Here is a 14,100-nt window from a genome sequence, read left to right on the forward strand (position 1 = left end):
TAACTAATGCTTAAATGGTAAACCTCCATTGCTTAGAATGACTGCTGGAGGAGGGAAGTGATGCTGTTTACCTTGCTGTGCCACACACCCTGTGATCAACACTCCCTTCCCATGTGCCCCGATGTTAGCCTATACTCGTTCTCATCAGCCTCCCACCGCAGACAGAGCAGTGGGCAAAAGGATGTTTGACAAAACACCCCATTTCAAAGACGACCAGCCTAAAACCCTGGAGCGTTGCCACGTCTAATCAGTTTTCTGCTGTGTGTCTACAGCGAAGAGGAGAGAGCAGACATCTGAAAACATTTAAGCACAGTGGCGACACTGAAAGGCAGCTGAGGTCACCTGTCACTGATCATACCACTGCCCCATGTTAGTCCTTCACACGTCATCCCACCTTCCCACCGTGCCACTCTCAGGGAAGAAGCCCCTGACTGCTCGGGGCACACGGAGGGGACAGGTGGCTGGCGGTTACTCACTCTCACTAGGCAGCGTGGGCCCCGTGACAGAGGGAGAGATGGGTGGCCAGGCTGATGGGCCACGGGCACAGCTGCAGCAAGGCCGGCCGTGTACCCGAGACCGGATACCCACGGGGACGGCTGCAAATATCTGCACGCTGACCCCTGAGGAGAGCGAGGTGAAGAGGAAAGATCCAAAGTCCCACTTAAACCGTCAGACTCAGGAGCACGTGGACACACCACCAGTGGGGCTACGACAGAATGTGACGTAGCAGGGAGTTCAGAGACCGCTAAGGCCTACCCTGCATGGTAACGCAGGACACGGCCCCGGGAGGGAGGAAACAATCCCTACGTTTCAAAGGAGATCCCGCGGCTGATCTGGTGTTTACAAAGTGTAAACTCCTATTACTGAGTATATTTGGGGGGAAACATTTGATAGCTCTCTAGATTCAAGTCAGAAGTACAATAAGCACTCTCGGAAGAAAACATTTTAAAAAATACAGCATATTCAACGAATACTTAAGGAGCCCTTACCTTACATGCTTGGTTCTGAGGAAACAGCAGTGAGCCCCCTGCACTTGGTCACGGCCTCCTGGACCTCTTTAAAGTGGACATGGCTTTGAGACCTAAGTATGAGGTAGGGTTCCTGCCATCAGAGTGCTTGACTTTAGTTAAGGAGAGTGGACATTTCAGTTAAAAAAAGAAGAAACAAAGCAGCGAGGCCGTGTCAAATGAGCGGCAGGAAGAGAAGGGTCAACACAAGGACTGACTACAGTGGTTTTGCGTGGCTGGAATCCTCTTTGTGGAGGGCCTGAAGGAAGGTTATCACTTGGCCAGACGCGGGGCCAGCGTGAGGGCCTTCTCAGCAGGGGGAGGGCTGGCACAGCCCTGAAACCAGTGGGGCCGCAGTTGGGGCGGAGGGCAGACAGGCGGGGCAGCAGCCCAGACTGTGGAGCACGGGAGAGCCATGCCAGCTGGGCTGGGGAGGGAGAGGGACGGCGGTGACAGGAAGAGGCCTGGACACATGGGTGGCGGGGAAGGGGAGGAAGTGACCTGGAGCCCCTGCCTGACGAGGCGCTGGCAGAGAGAGGGGCCGTGTACGAGAAGGAGTGAGAGCTCACCTGCAGCCCACCGACTGCCGACATGCAGAGGAATGTACAACTGCCTAAAATGGGTAGAGAATTCGTCTCAGACCTGGCTCTCAAATTTTCATGTTCATTTGCTTAGCAAACCCTCCATAAAAATAGAAAACACAGATTTCCAAACAGAGTCCACATTAAACAGGTCTTCAAAAAAGAAGACAGAAAATCGATGCAAGATTCTGTACGTAGCTTAAGTTCCTTAAGTTTAAGGAACAGTTTCTTTTCCTTATTCTAACGGCAAGCAAGCGACCACATGACTATAGATGAAAAAGAATTTTTCCACGGCAGATTCCCACCCCCTTGCATGGTGTATGTGATTTGATCTCTGGACTCCCAGGCAGTGATTTCAGAAAGGTCTCTGACAAATGCAAAACGCACAGACCTCATCCAACAACCGTTTACTGAATACTTCTAATTTCTGCGCCTGGCACAGGGCTGAGTGCTGAGGGTCTAGAGATGAGGAAGACAAGGTCCCTGCCCCCAAGGGGTGGAATGCAGTACAAGGAAGGTGTAGTGCAGGGCTCAGGGCATGGCTCTTCGCTTTCGTGGACCCCACTGCAGCCCTACCTCCAAGTCCTGAGTGCCCAGTGAGTATCCGCTAGGCCATCGAATGGGGCCCACCGGCCTTAAAGTGGCTGCTACTGGCATCTTTGCTCCTCATGCAGTGGCCAGGAGATGCATCAGATGCTGTTCGTTTTCGCTTTATCTGTACTTCTGTAAGTGGGCTGCCACCTGTAATCCTGGGGCATGAAGGCCCTGCCCAAGGGGTACACAAAGCCATAGACAGAAATAATGCATCTTCTTAGAATGTCCATTTCAGTCAGTGGTGAACGATCCAAAATATTTTTATATTAAACTCAAAATATGCCCTGGAGAACATGAAACCCCAAGATTTTAAAGAAATGTCATACTTTTCACAGGCCACTCTGTACCACGTGCCCCAATCCTGGCGATACACCTTCGTTCTCCATTTCATGAGAGTCCTTCAGTACAAAGGGAGGAACAGGATTTCCTGGTCAAGATGTTTACCAATTACCACCTTAAAGGTTCTCCCTCACTGCCCTCCTCCAATAACAATGCAAAGCAGAGCTGGGGCCCCGTCCAAGCCTTAAACCACAGGAAACAAGGTATCCAAGTGCTCTCGATGGTGTGTACCGGTAGCTCTTCTGCCCCGACATAGGTACGTACCCAAATTTGCGGTCCTAGGTGGTGCCAGTATTTTAATTAAATAATCATCCTGGGGGCTTCCCTGGTGGCGCAGTGGTTGAGAGTCCGCCTGCCGATGCAGGGGATACGGGTTCGTGCCCCGGTCTGGGAAGATCACACATGCCGCGGAGCGGCTGGGCCCGTGAGCCATGGCCGCTGAGCCTGCGCGTCCGCAACGGGAGAGGCCACAACAGTGAGAGGCCCGCGTACCGCCAAAAAAACCAAAACAAAACAAAACAAAAAATCATCCTGGGCTGTTAAGTCTAATCTCAAATTACCAGGGAGCATCTAGTAGTTAAAATTAATGAACAATTCTGGCCACACTGTTCTGTTTCCATTCGGCTTTGCACCCTGCACTGTGGCATAAGCCCCGACGCGGCGTGGAGGCTGCTCACCAGCAGGACCCTCTGCACAGAGATCGAAACCTTTACAGGAAGATAGTTAGACTATCCCAGTCCTGGCCTTGGAGCGGAGAGAGAACACCTGAGTCCAGTCACTTTCTCTTTAGCTCAGACTTCCACAGCAAATGCTGAGTGCTCAGTGACTCCAGGGAAGCCTGCGCCCGTGGTTCCCCGGCCAGCCAGGGGCTGAAGGTCCATAAATGTTTGCAAAATCCTGCCTTTATGTCCATTCCAGATCAAAAACATATCTCAGTATCCTGGCTTCTCTTGCCTTTTTAAGAAAGTCATCAACGAAGGCACTTTTGTTTATACATGAATTCATCTTGGGCTCTGTGTGTGTGCGTGTGTGTGCGCGTGCGTGTGCGTGTGTGTGTGCGTGCGCGTGTTCAGGAGGGTGGGTCTGGGGAGGCTCGTGGGTTCACTGCACGTCTCTCAGCCGCATCTGTCGCTCTGGGTCTGAGGGCCCCTGTGTGCTTCCCTTGCTTTCCTTGCTGCTGGTACCTCGCATACCAATGTCATTAGGCACTGTCTGCCCTGGTCCTCCTACAATCCAGCCAGTGCAGTTCCCGTCACAGCAAGCACTTCCTCGTCAGAGCAGACAAACCGACTCAAGCCACAGCCGGAAGCAGGCTGACCACAAGTGCTAAGGTTCTGGTTAGTTCTTTTCTAGGTAAAGTTGGAAAAGTCCCTGCAAAGGCAAACACTGAAGTTTTAGACACGGGGGCGGCACTGACCTCTTGAAATGTTCTTGACTGGAAAGAGGGAGGCTGTGTGTGTGAGAGAGAGAGAAACACAGAGAGAGAGGAGAGGAAGTTGGATTGTATGATGCAAATGCTCATCATTCTGAGAAGCGTTTTTTTTTTTTTTTCTTCTTCCCAGGTTCAACTGAAGAGGCTGTTCTAAGAAAGACAACTGAGATCATCAGTCACCTCCTCAGAGAAAGTCCACTGAGGTAGAGTTTTGTTTACCCTGTAAACAACGCAACATTTATTGTTGAATCCCTTATTCTTTTACAGCCAGACTAGAGAAATGCATTTTTTTTTTTTTTTTTTTTTTTGGTGGGGGCATGAGGGTCAAAGAAGGGGTCATGGTCGAGAAGATGGACCTGTAAGCCATAGAATCCCCTCAGGGAAGACTCAGGAAGGCAAAGACTGTCCTTTCAACTCAAGTGTCAAATGCGTTTCCACTTATCTTACCAAGCAAGACGACAAACAGGATTTTCCCAGAGTGCCTGGCGATCCTTAGGTGACAGGAGTGACTGAGGGGCAGGCCTGGAGACAGATCCTTGGCTGCCCCATGTATCCAAACCTCCCCATGTATCCAAACCCCCAGAAAATGCCTGGAAGAGAGCGGAAGGGGAGGATTGAAGATAATCCTTAACTTTTCTAAAGCAGGAATATATTACACTCAATAAACTTTAAATATTTGCCCCTCTTGTGAGTTAGGGTGACTATTTGCATTGAAGAGGAAGAAAATAATGTTTAGAGCTCATTTTTCTAAGATCATGGAAAACAAACAAACAAAACCCAGAATCCATTGCTTTGGGTGAAAAAACAGTGATAGTAACTCTAAGTATGCTCACTGACTCCAAAATTGTCATTATAGTATCTATTATATATTTAAAAAAAACTAAATTGAAAAAATAGATTCCAAAGGTAAGAAGATTGAGGGTTGGGGGCTAGAGGGATGGACAGGTAGAGCACAGAGGACTTGGAGGACAGTGAACCTATTCTGTTTGCTGCTGTAATAGCGGATCCACGTCATCATACATTTGTCAAAAGCTACAGAACGTACAACGCGAAGAGTGAATCCTAACGTAAACTACTGTCTTTGGTTAATAATGACGTATCTAGATTAGTTTATCAATTGTAGTAGCTACACCACAGTAATACAGAAGTTAATAATGGGAACTGGCGGGTGAGGTGGGGAGAAGGGGGCATACGGAACTCAGTCCTTTCTGCTCAGTGTTTCCTGTACAAAATAAAACCTATTTAAAAACATGGATCCCACACCTGGAATTTGTTGGCCAGCCTGAAATGAAATTCAAGGGTCCAGGTCCCTGTCTCTCACAGGTTTGTTTCCGTAGCAAGCCCATGTCGTCAGCGTGTCAGTGGGAAGAGCTGCGTCCTAGGATCCGGAGCTGAAGCCCTGACAGTCCAGAATGTTCACAGGACATGAGCTGGGGTGAGTCAGCCAACCAGCCTGGGTCTCTGCTCCCTCTTTTTTTTTTTTTTTTTTTGAGAGATTACTGGCTACTTCACAGGGTTAATGTGTGGATCCAATGGCTGTAAGAACGTGTCCCGTCAACTGGAAAGCACTGTGCACAAGTTAGTTCTCCCCCTCCCGGGGGGAGGGTTTCGGTTTTAGAGGCACAGATTTCCCTTTTGCCGATGGAGCCACGGGAAGGGTGCCCACGCTGCTCGCAAGCGCAGGCGTCAGCGTGGTCTGCTGCTCTTGTCTCGGACGGCATCACCCAGACAGGCCCCATTATATAATCTTCAGCTGGGATGGAATGACCACTCACCCTTCCAGACTCAGTTAATAGCTGTCCTTGGATGTTACTGTGTAAGAGAGACGGCCCCCGCCAGGGAGAGAACCGCACCCATTTCTGATGAAATCCCTAGGCAGAGTCAGCTGCAGAGTCACTGCCTCATGTCACTCTGGGCCCTCAGGTGAAGTGATGCCGGGCTCTCACTGGGGCCACGAGAAAGCAGCGCTCCCTACTTGGAGAGGTGCAGCTGGGTCCCGGGCCCCTGGGGTGGCGGGAGGAAGAAGCCTGAGGTCACAGAGGAGGGGAGAAAGGTGGGGGATGGCCTGTGCTGGAACAGGGCAGGGCGGGCGGGGCGGAGATTCCTGATGAAGAGCCCTCAGGCGAACTCGGCTTCTCCCAGGCTGGCTCAGGATGTTCTGCTCAGGCCACGTCCCCTGCACGTTCAGTTAGCTAAGCAATCTACCAGAATGTTCCTTGTGGTTACGTATGGGATTTTAACAGTGTTTCTTGGTTGGCCTCTATTCTTTTTTGCATTCCACGAGTTTTAAACTTTGATCTCTTTATACAATGATGGCTTTTTTGGTTGGTTTTTAGCCTACTTAAAAGGCTTTCCAAAGTTCTTTGCTGTTGTTTTGGGGAAAAAGACTTAGTGTTTGTCTTTGGACCTACAATCATGCACACCCACGTGCCACCCCGCTCGCTGCCTCACCTGCAGCAGGGTCCCGCGAGATAGCGTGTCGGCCTCTGGCTGCTGCGCTGGAAATCTCCTCCTGATTGAAATGGTTTTACTGAAGGCCAGCCCTGCCTAGACACCCTGAGAAACCGGTGATGGGAGGGTGTCATCTTTGTCACCGTCCGTACGACTTCAGTGAGAATTCAAGGGCGCGCCACCAGCGCCATCCTGACTTGAGAGGGGTTTGGAAGGCAAGGTGCCCACAGCCTGAACTCTTCCGGGAGAAAGTACGATTCTCCAGATTCCTCAATCCTTTCCAACCGCCCCATTTTACCAACCTGCCCCTTGCACTCTGACCCACACACTCACTAGCTCGTTCACATGGGTCTCCTCTCTCCCTCCTGATACCTCCCTGCATCCACTCCTGACACAGACCCTCGGTAGTCGTTTGAAAGTTGCTTCGTGGAACTGTAGAGCTAAAGGTGGCCTAAGAGACCCTCTGGTTCAACCTTCTCACTTTACAGGTGGTAACACGGGGGCCCTGTAAAAAAGTGCGTTTGTGAAAGGAGAAACTGGGACCTTGTCCACGTCATAACCTTTAAATACAAACAGCTGTACCTAAATGCTCGCATCTTTTCCTCATTCTCACATTCCCTAGGCACACACTAGTAGGCCTCATTCTGAAGAGATACATTTTAAAGAATCCTGAATATATGTACTCGATAAAAACGAATTCAGAACATTCTCATAAAAGCCAGGGGGTCACACACCTCTCAGTGGCATCGCGCACTACCGCCCGGCTCTGTCAGACGCAGCCCGTGTTCAGAGCAGAGAGGAAATGAAGGAGTGCAGGCCAGGGAGTTACCGGCGTGGCTATGGAGTTGGGGACCGAAGGGGCAGGGTGGGTGGCCCAGTGGGGTCTGCGGCGGGGGAGGGGCAGGAGGCGGGCTCAAGGTGTGGAAGGGAGGAAAGTGCATTTTGGGAGCTTAAAAAATCTGCTGAATTGGGAGAAATGTGCGTGTAAACAAATATTTTACGTACGTGTACAAACACGTCAATCCCTACACACACCCTGGGGCTGATGAGCCAAGGGGAGACCCTAGCAGAGGCGGTGAACGCGCCGGCAGCCACGCTCAGGCTGCGCCCAGGCTCGCGGACCCCACGCTCGGGCGGACCCGAGTGCCGGGGCCCTGCGCGAGCAGTGAGTTCATGGCTCTGCTCCCCTCGCTGCTGCACACAGTGCCCTCGCACACCTTGGCGAAGGGCAGGCGTGGGAAACTCGGAAGAGAGGGCCGGGAGGGCCCTGCAGGCCCGGCTCCCATGCCCAGCGCTTCCGGACAGGAGGAAGCCGCCCACGAAGCGCGGCCGGGCAGGGGCGGCTTCGTACCTCCAGACTGGAGGGCGGGACGTGGTGTGAGCCTGGGTGGGGAAACCGAAGCTCTGCAGCTGCCATGGACACGAACCCCGGCTCAAGTGCAGAGGGTGGGGCGAGAGTGCGCCTGGCCGGCTGGGTGGCACGTCCAGTGATGCTGACGCGCTGTTTCCAGCCGCCAAGGGGCGAGTGCCAAATCCCTCTCCACTTCTCCCTCACTCCGACGTGCCTGAACTCTGCCGCGGTGTCAGCGAGCTTCAGAAAGCTTTCTGGGCCGGATGAGAGGGCGGCACAGCCTGTATCCCTACCCACCCCCCGCTGAGGGCTGGCGGAGCCCAGCGGGCATCTTAAGCAACTCCGTGGCCTCCCGGCTTAGGCAGGAAAGCAGAAGACACATCTCGGGATCTTATCAACCCCCCCCCCCCCCCCGCCCCAGCATATCCTCACTGGAATTCCGGCATAAAAGCCCAAACCCGTTCCTGTACATCTGTGCAGAAGCAGAGGGTTTCCATGTCACAGTATCAGCAGCCAGGGCCCGCCTGCCAGGTACACAGTGAAGCACAGGTGAGGTGAGAACTCGGGAAAGGGGAGGTCGGGGAGCGTTAGGTGCACGCCCCTCCCTCCTGCACCCGAAGTCCGAGGAGGTCAAGTGAACTGATACAAGATGGAACAAACTGGAAATCTCCAGTGGATCAGTGTGTGTGTGGCGGGGTGGGAGTAGGGGGATGGGCAGGCAGGGGGAGAGAGCGGGCTGCTCTACCTGTGAGAAAAAGTCAGCGCCAGGCCTAAGGGAGGATGGATCAGAAGCTCTGACGTTTAATTTTCAGGGAGTTCTGTGCATTCACATGAGTCCCCTGGGTGTGGGAGCCCGAGTCTGGCTGTGGCTCCGGTGAACCGTCCTTCCCCTTTAACCAACCCCTCTCTCTCCCCAAATGTGGTCACCAAAGGAAATATCATCCCCTGTTCCAAGCTTAGGTGAGGCCCACGAAGTTCATCAGATTGTAGCAAGTCCAAATGAACACCTATTGCAGGTACGCCCTTTATAAGAGCTGTTCTCTGCCATTCCTGAGCTCCAGTCTTTTAAACAACCCCTGTAGCACCGGACTCAGGTGGCTGCCTGACTGGCGGTGCCGGCGGCAGCTCAGAGACTTAACCCCATCCTGTTACTTGTGCGCGTTCCCTAGGGGATCCTCTCTCCTGCTCTTCTCCCTACCCCCCCTTTTCCGGCCCTTGCCTCTTCTGAAGGCAGCTAATTCAGCACCGCAGCGGAGAGGAGGGTCCCGGGAGACGAGCCAGTCCTAGTCAGGAAAACCCACCACATCCAGAGCCCAACGGCTGCGGGTTCTCGACACTGAGGCATGTGTGCGAGCACAGGTCGAGCCACGCTGAACGTGCACGCGTCAGGACCCCTCCAGGGTGGGCTAATCAGCGGACCTGGCTGTGAATCTCAGCCCGAGCACTTCTCAGCCGTGTGACCCTGGAGAAGCGGTTCAACCTTCCTGGGCTTTAGGTTCCCGTCTGGGAGATGGTCATAGTGCCACCTGCAGTGCTGTTACGGGGACCAAACAAGATCATACACGCAAAGCATTTAGCTCAGTACATACTGATTAAACGAGACCCATTACCACGGTATGATCCAGTCTGCTCGGGTCAGGGCGAAGCACGGCACAGCCCAGAGTTCACAGGAGCACCCTCTGTGCCCCAGGATCAGGCTGGCGGGGAAGAAGGTTCTCCCCAGCTAGTTCACCGTTCAGTTCCCTCGTCAATTCACACACTATCCTGGCAAAGAGGAGGGGCCGGAGCGGCCCCTGTGAACTACGGATGAGCAGTATCCCATCTGGTCACCCTGTCTCTAAATGCAATTATCTCAAAAACACACCTCTGCAAATACACCTTATGTTGACAAGGTAGAATTCCAAGCTTCAGAAGGGAAATCTCTATTTTATTAGCAAAATAGATGCCTTAATATTTATTGTTTGGTCTTCTTTACCAACCTCTCCTCTTAATGCTTCTCGAGTTTCTAACTTTCAAGAATAACTTAGGTCTGCTTTTCAAGGACTGACTTTTCTCCTGAGTTTGACTGTCATAGAAAATTGGGCTGCTGGGTCTTTGCTTGGAATCATATATTTGATCTTTTACCTACAACACGCCCACTGTGCAGTATTTAAATTCCTTCAGGCAAAGATACTCACAACTGATTTACTACTTATTCTGGTTAAATACACCAGACTGCATGGCCTGTCAAATCATCATGTATAGACTAACACAAATTCTCATTTCAGCTGCAATGGAGAAAAGCCAAATAGCGCTAAACGTCATTCAAGCAAGGGCGTGTGGTACGTAAATTATAGTCCAGGGTTAAAAAAAACAGTCCACTTATTACCAAGGCTATCGCCAAAACTCTGTGTGGTAGCACCAGACTTCAAGTTCATATGGGGAGAAGGGAACTCAGGGTTTTTTCCTCCTCCTTTGAACTGCCAGGGCTAAGTGAGGTCACTCTGTAGTCACATTTCTCTGAAAGTTCAGCCCTGTCTGGGGCCTGAGTCAACGAATCTGAGACCGGCTCTGCACTACCGGGTGGCGCTGGGAGTTCTGTAACTTAGAGAGTCACAGAAGAGGCTGAGCGTCCCGAAGTCACCTCCGCACAGTGCCACCTCCCATCATGTGCGCAAAGCCAAGAGACGAACCCACCAGCTAACCCAGTATAATCAGGATAGAATCTAACACACAGCACTCCGGGGGCGCTCCCCATGTTGCCGGAACCCCTGGTCCTGGGCAGTGAACCCGAGCGGAGGACAGCCCTAACCGCACAGACAAACGTCACAAGTATCCGTGACTGACTCAACGGAGAGACAGTGATAACGTCAGCCTGGTCCTGCTTCAACATTTAAGGACACTTAACAGTTTTAAATTTAAGAGAGAGGAAGACACAGGAATTTTCCACTGGAGGATGCCTGTTCTGACTTTTCTCAGTAATAGCACGTCAACAGCCGAGACGCCTTACGCAGTCCTGGCACCTAGGAGTCGGTGTTCGCACCAGCTGTCCACGCTGCAGCCCTCTGCTTCCCAGCTGACGGCTCTGTGCCTGAGTGCTTACCACCTCTGTCCCCGGGCCCACACGTTCCTCTCCTTTCTGCCACCCCATGGACACGTGAGGGGACACTGACCCCGATTCACACATCGGTCAGGAAAGTCCAGGGACTTGCCCGGGGTTACCAGGCTCGGAAGGGCCGGAGCCAAAACTCACACCTTCCACGTTCTGCCCCCAGATCCCATTCTTAGGTGGTGATGACTGCATGGGAGGCACCAGCCTGGGCCTGACTTTGCCAGGAAAGGTCCCATCTCCAGTGAAAGGAAACGGGATGATCAGGAGAGGGAAACCATTCTCTGTTATGTTTAGATGAAAACTAATTTGTGGGTGAACATCCGGTTGCTAAGTTCTTGGCTGTGAGGCAGAGCATCAAATGCTCCTTCTTTCCAGATGTTTCCGTTTCCAGAGAGAGGTCCTGGCCCCCTGACCGTCGGCCAGTTCTCCAGGGAACTGCAGCCTCAGGAGCTGCCCTCTCAAACTCAGCTTGGGCTTCTAAGAAGCCTTCTTCCATCAGAGCCCCTGGCAGAGTCTACTAAGCAGTTGGTTTTTGAGATGAACACCTAGTTGCCATCCCTGACACCCCATCTGCAAGCAGTTGTTTTCGGGGCATCTGCAAAGCTCCCCCACCCTCCGAGCGGCCACCTGGGGCCTTTTCCATTTGGTTCTGCAGGGTCGTCTTTTGGCAACTGTGACATCCCAGTTCCTTAGGAGTCTCTGGGATCTGAATGAACGGGCTAAAGGAGAGCTGAAGAAGAACTCAACACCCACCGCCTCGTGCCACGAAGCAAGAGGCGGTTTTCCCGAGGAACCCAAAGGGCCCGTCTCAGTCATGTCTTCTGGGACATGATAAGCCAAAGGGCCTCACGGACTCCTGGCCGGCTTCTCCTTCCATCTCTGACACTGCTCGTCAGCTGCCCTTCTCCCTCCTGACGCTGGAGTATTTGCAGCCTCCCAGAGTTGGCTTCTTCGAGACATCTCCTGGCTTCTCCTCCCAGAGGCCCGCCTCGCGAGGAGGGATGCTGAGGACCGCCCCACCGGCTGGGGCTACATCTGGGGCTGCCTCTGTGGCATCTGACTAAGTGAGCCCATGCCCGGGGCAGGCCGGCGGGGGGAAGGAGCCTGCCCCACCGTGGCGGCTGAGTGCCCTCGGGCTGCCAGCCCCCACTGAGTGACTCAGCTGGGCACCCCCAGTTCCTAGCCCACTGTGGCTCTCCAGGGAGCCTGCCCGGCAAGGATTCATGTGGCTTCAGGGCGAGACACCGCCAGGAACGCTGTGGGCAAAATGGCATCGCCTTTCGGCTGGTGGATCGAACGCTTCCTGGGCCCTCGCCCAGCACACGAGACATCTGGTTCCTCAGCAACGTGGACATTCAGAGTTAAGAATTCTTTGATGCTACGGGTTTTTAGGCTGTTTGACAAGAAGCTCTCACACAAAGGATGACGTAGATGGGAAAGCGCAGTGCATGCAGGGGGCTCTGAGCATGCCGGGCGGCCGGCTGGGGGGGCTTCTGGCTTTTAATCCTCATCAGGTGACAGCTCACAAGGCTCCTGTTAAGTCTTCATGACTGAGACAGAAACCCAGAAGTGCACCAGAGTTTTCCGTGACCATAAAGCAAGGTGATTAACAGAAAACTTCAAAACTGGCCCCTGAAAGACTTAAAGACAGGGCACGTTCAGAGAGAGGCAAACGAAGTAAGGGGAGAAAAGGAATGTGTGATGAGGGTGAAAACTACAGGCTACCTCTTCTAAACGTTAAAGGATTTAATGCAAATGCAGGTTGGTTTACACAATGCAGATAGGTTTGTGTCTGCATGAATGCCGATCAAACACGGTGTAACCTGGCACTGTCGACACCAGGAGGAAAAGGAAGGACCTGAAGACATTTCAGTTAATGTGTCCTGACCCCGGAAACCTCCCCTGTGAACATCTGCACCCGACAACCACCAGAATTCCCAGTCTCCCCCTCTAAGGACAGACCCTGCTCCCACCTGGCCCAGAGCCGCCAGCACCCTCCCCGTGTCCTCCCAATGCCGGGGTCATGGAGTGCAGTTCCGGGTCATTAAACCCGGGCTTGCATCCCAGCTCCTGAGCTCTTCCTGGGCAGCTTACTTAACCTTAAGCCTCCCTTTCATCTGTAAAAGAGGACACCCATCACCCTCATTCTGGGACTCGTGTCTTTTTCTCCCCCTTCTGTGTGTTATTTTGTCTCCTTGCCTTCTCCTGCTCTGATCACTCTGGTCTCTCTGCCCTTCTTTCTTTCTTTCTTTTTTTTTTTTTTTTTAATTTGGTTGCACCACGTGGCGTGCGGGATCTTACTTCCCCGACCAGGGATCGAACCCGGGCCCCCTGCAGTGGAAGCGCGGAGTCCTAACCACTGGAACGCCAGGGAAGTACTGTACCTTCTCTCTTTTAAAACCTTTTAAAAAGTCATCTCTGTGGTGAAACCCCATCTATTTCTCCTCACCCCCAAAGTTCTCTCTTCCTGGCTCCCCACTTTGGGTAGTTTTCTTCATTCAACACAGTAAGAGACGTGGAAGAGCTTCACAGACCACACAGACAGCTAAGTCCATATAGAAGAAGGAATACTTCTCCTCGGCAGTCACATAACCAGTTTGGATGATAATTTCTTAAAACAGTATCTGTTTTGTCTTCTCTGTTAGACTCTTACTATTCGGTTACGTTTCACGAACCGGCAGCTTTGGCATCCCCTGGAAGCTTGTTGGAAATGCGGAATCTCAAGTTCTGCCAGTGCCTGCTGAATCAGAATCTGAATTCTAACCAGCTCTCGAGATGACTCATACGTACATTAAATTATGAGAAGCACAGAATTAGACTTAAGGGCCTCCATGGTACAGACAGTACAGCATCCCCAGAAAGCCCCTCAGAACTGGGTGCTCAAGAACTAGGGCCCCGTGAGTACTGGCCTGCCTGTGTCCACTGCCAGCGATCAGCCCTCACCTGGGGTTTCTTTGCATAAAACGCTTTAAAATCACATCTGCATAAAAAAACACAGAAGGGCTCATTTAGGATAACTTATACGTGGGCAGCGTGCTCAAGTCCTTGGCAACAGGAAGGAGATCAGTGAATCATGTAGTCTTTCTTCCCAGCTCACCGTCCCCTCTCCTCAGTGAGCTGGGGTAAATCACAGACTCCCTGAACTTCACAATCCATGCCTCGTCGCTTTAGCACACGCCCCTGAACGTTTCAATGAAGCTCAGAACCACAGGGATGAAAGGACAGCTGGCCCGGAACCCCCAGAGCACACGCCT

General features: G+C 52.4%; 1 protein-coding gene across 1 annotated transcript in view; it reads right to left on the reverse strand.

Annotated features, from left to right (window-relative positions):
• Positions 1-14,100, reverse strand: part of ITPR1 (inositol 1,4,5-trisphosphate receptor type 1) — a 318,686-nt gene that overhangs the window by 11,315 nt on the left and 293,271 nt on the right. The window lies entirely within an intron of this gene.

Source organism: Leucopleurus acutus (assembly GCF_964270905.1).
Source record: "Leucopleurus acutus genome assembly, chromosome: 10".
Classification (NCBI taxonomy): domain Eukaryota; kingdom Metazoa; phylum Chordata; class Mammalia; order Artiodactyla; family Delphinidae; genus Leucopleurus; species Leucopleurus acutus.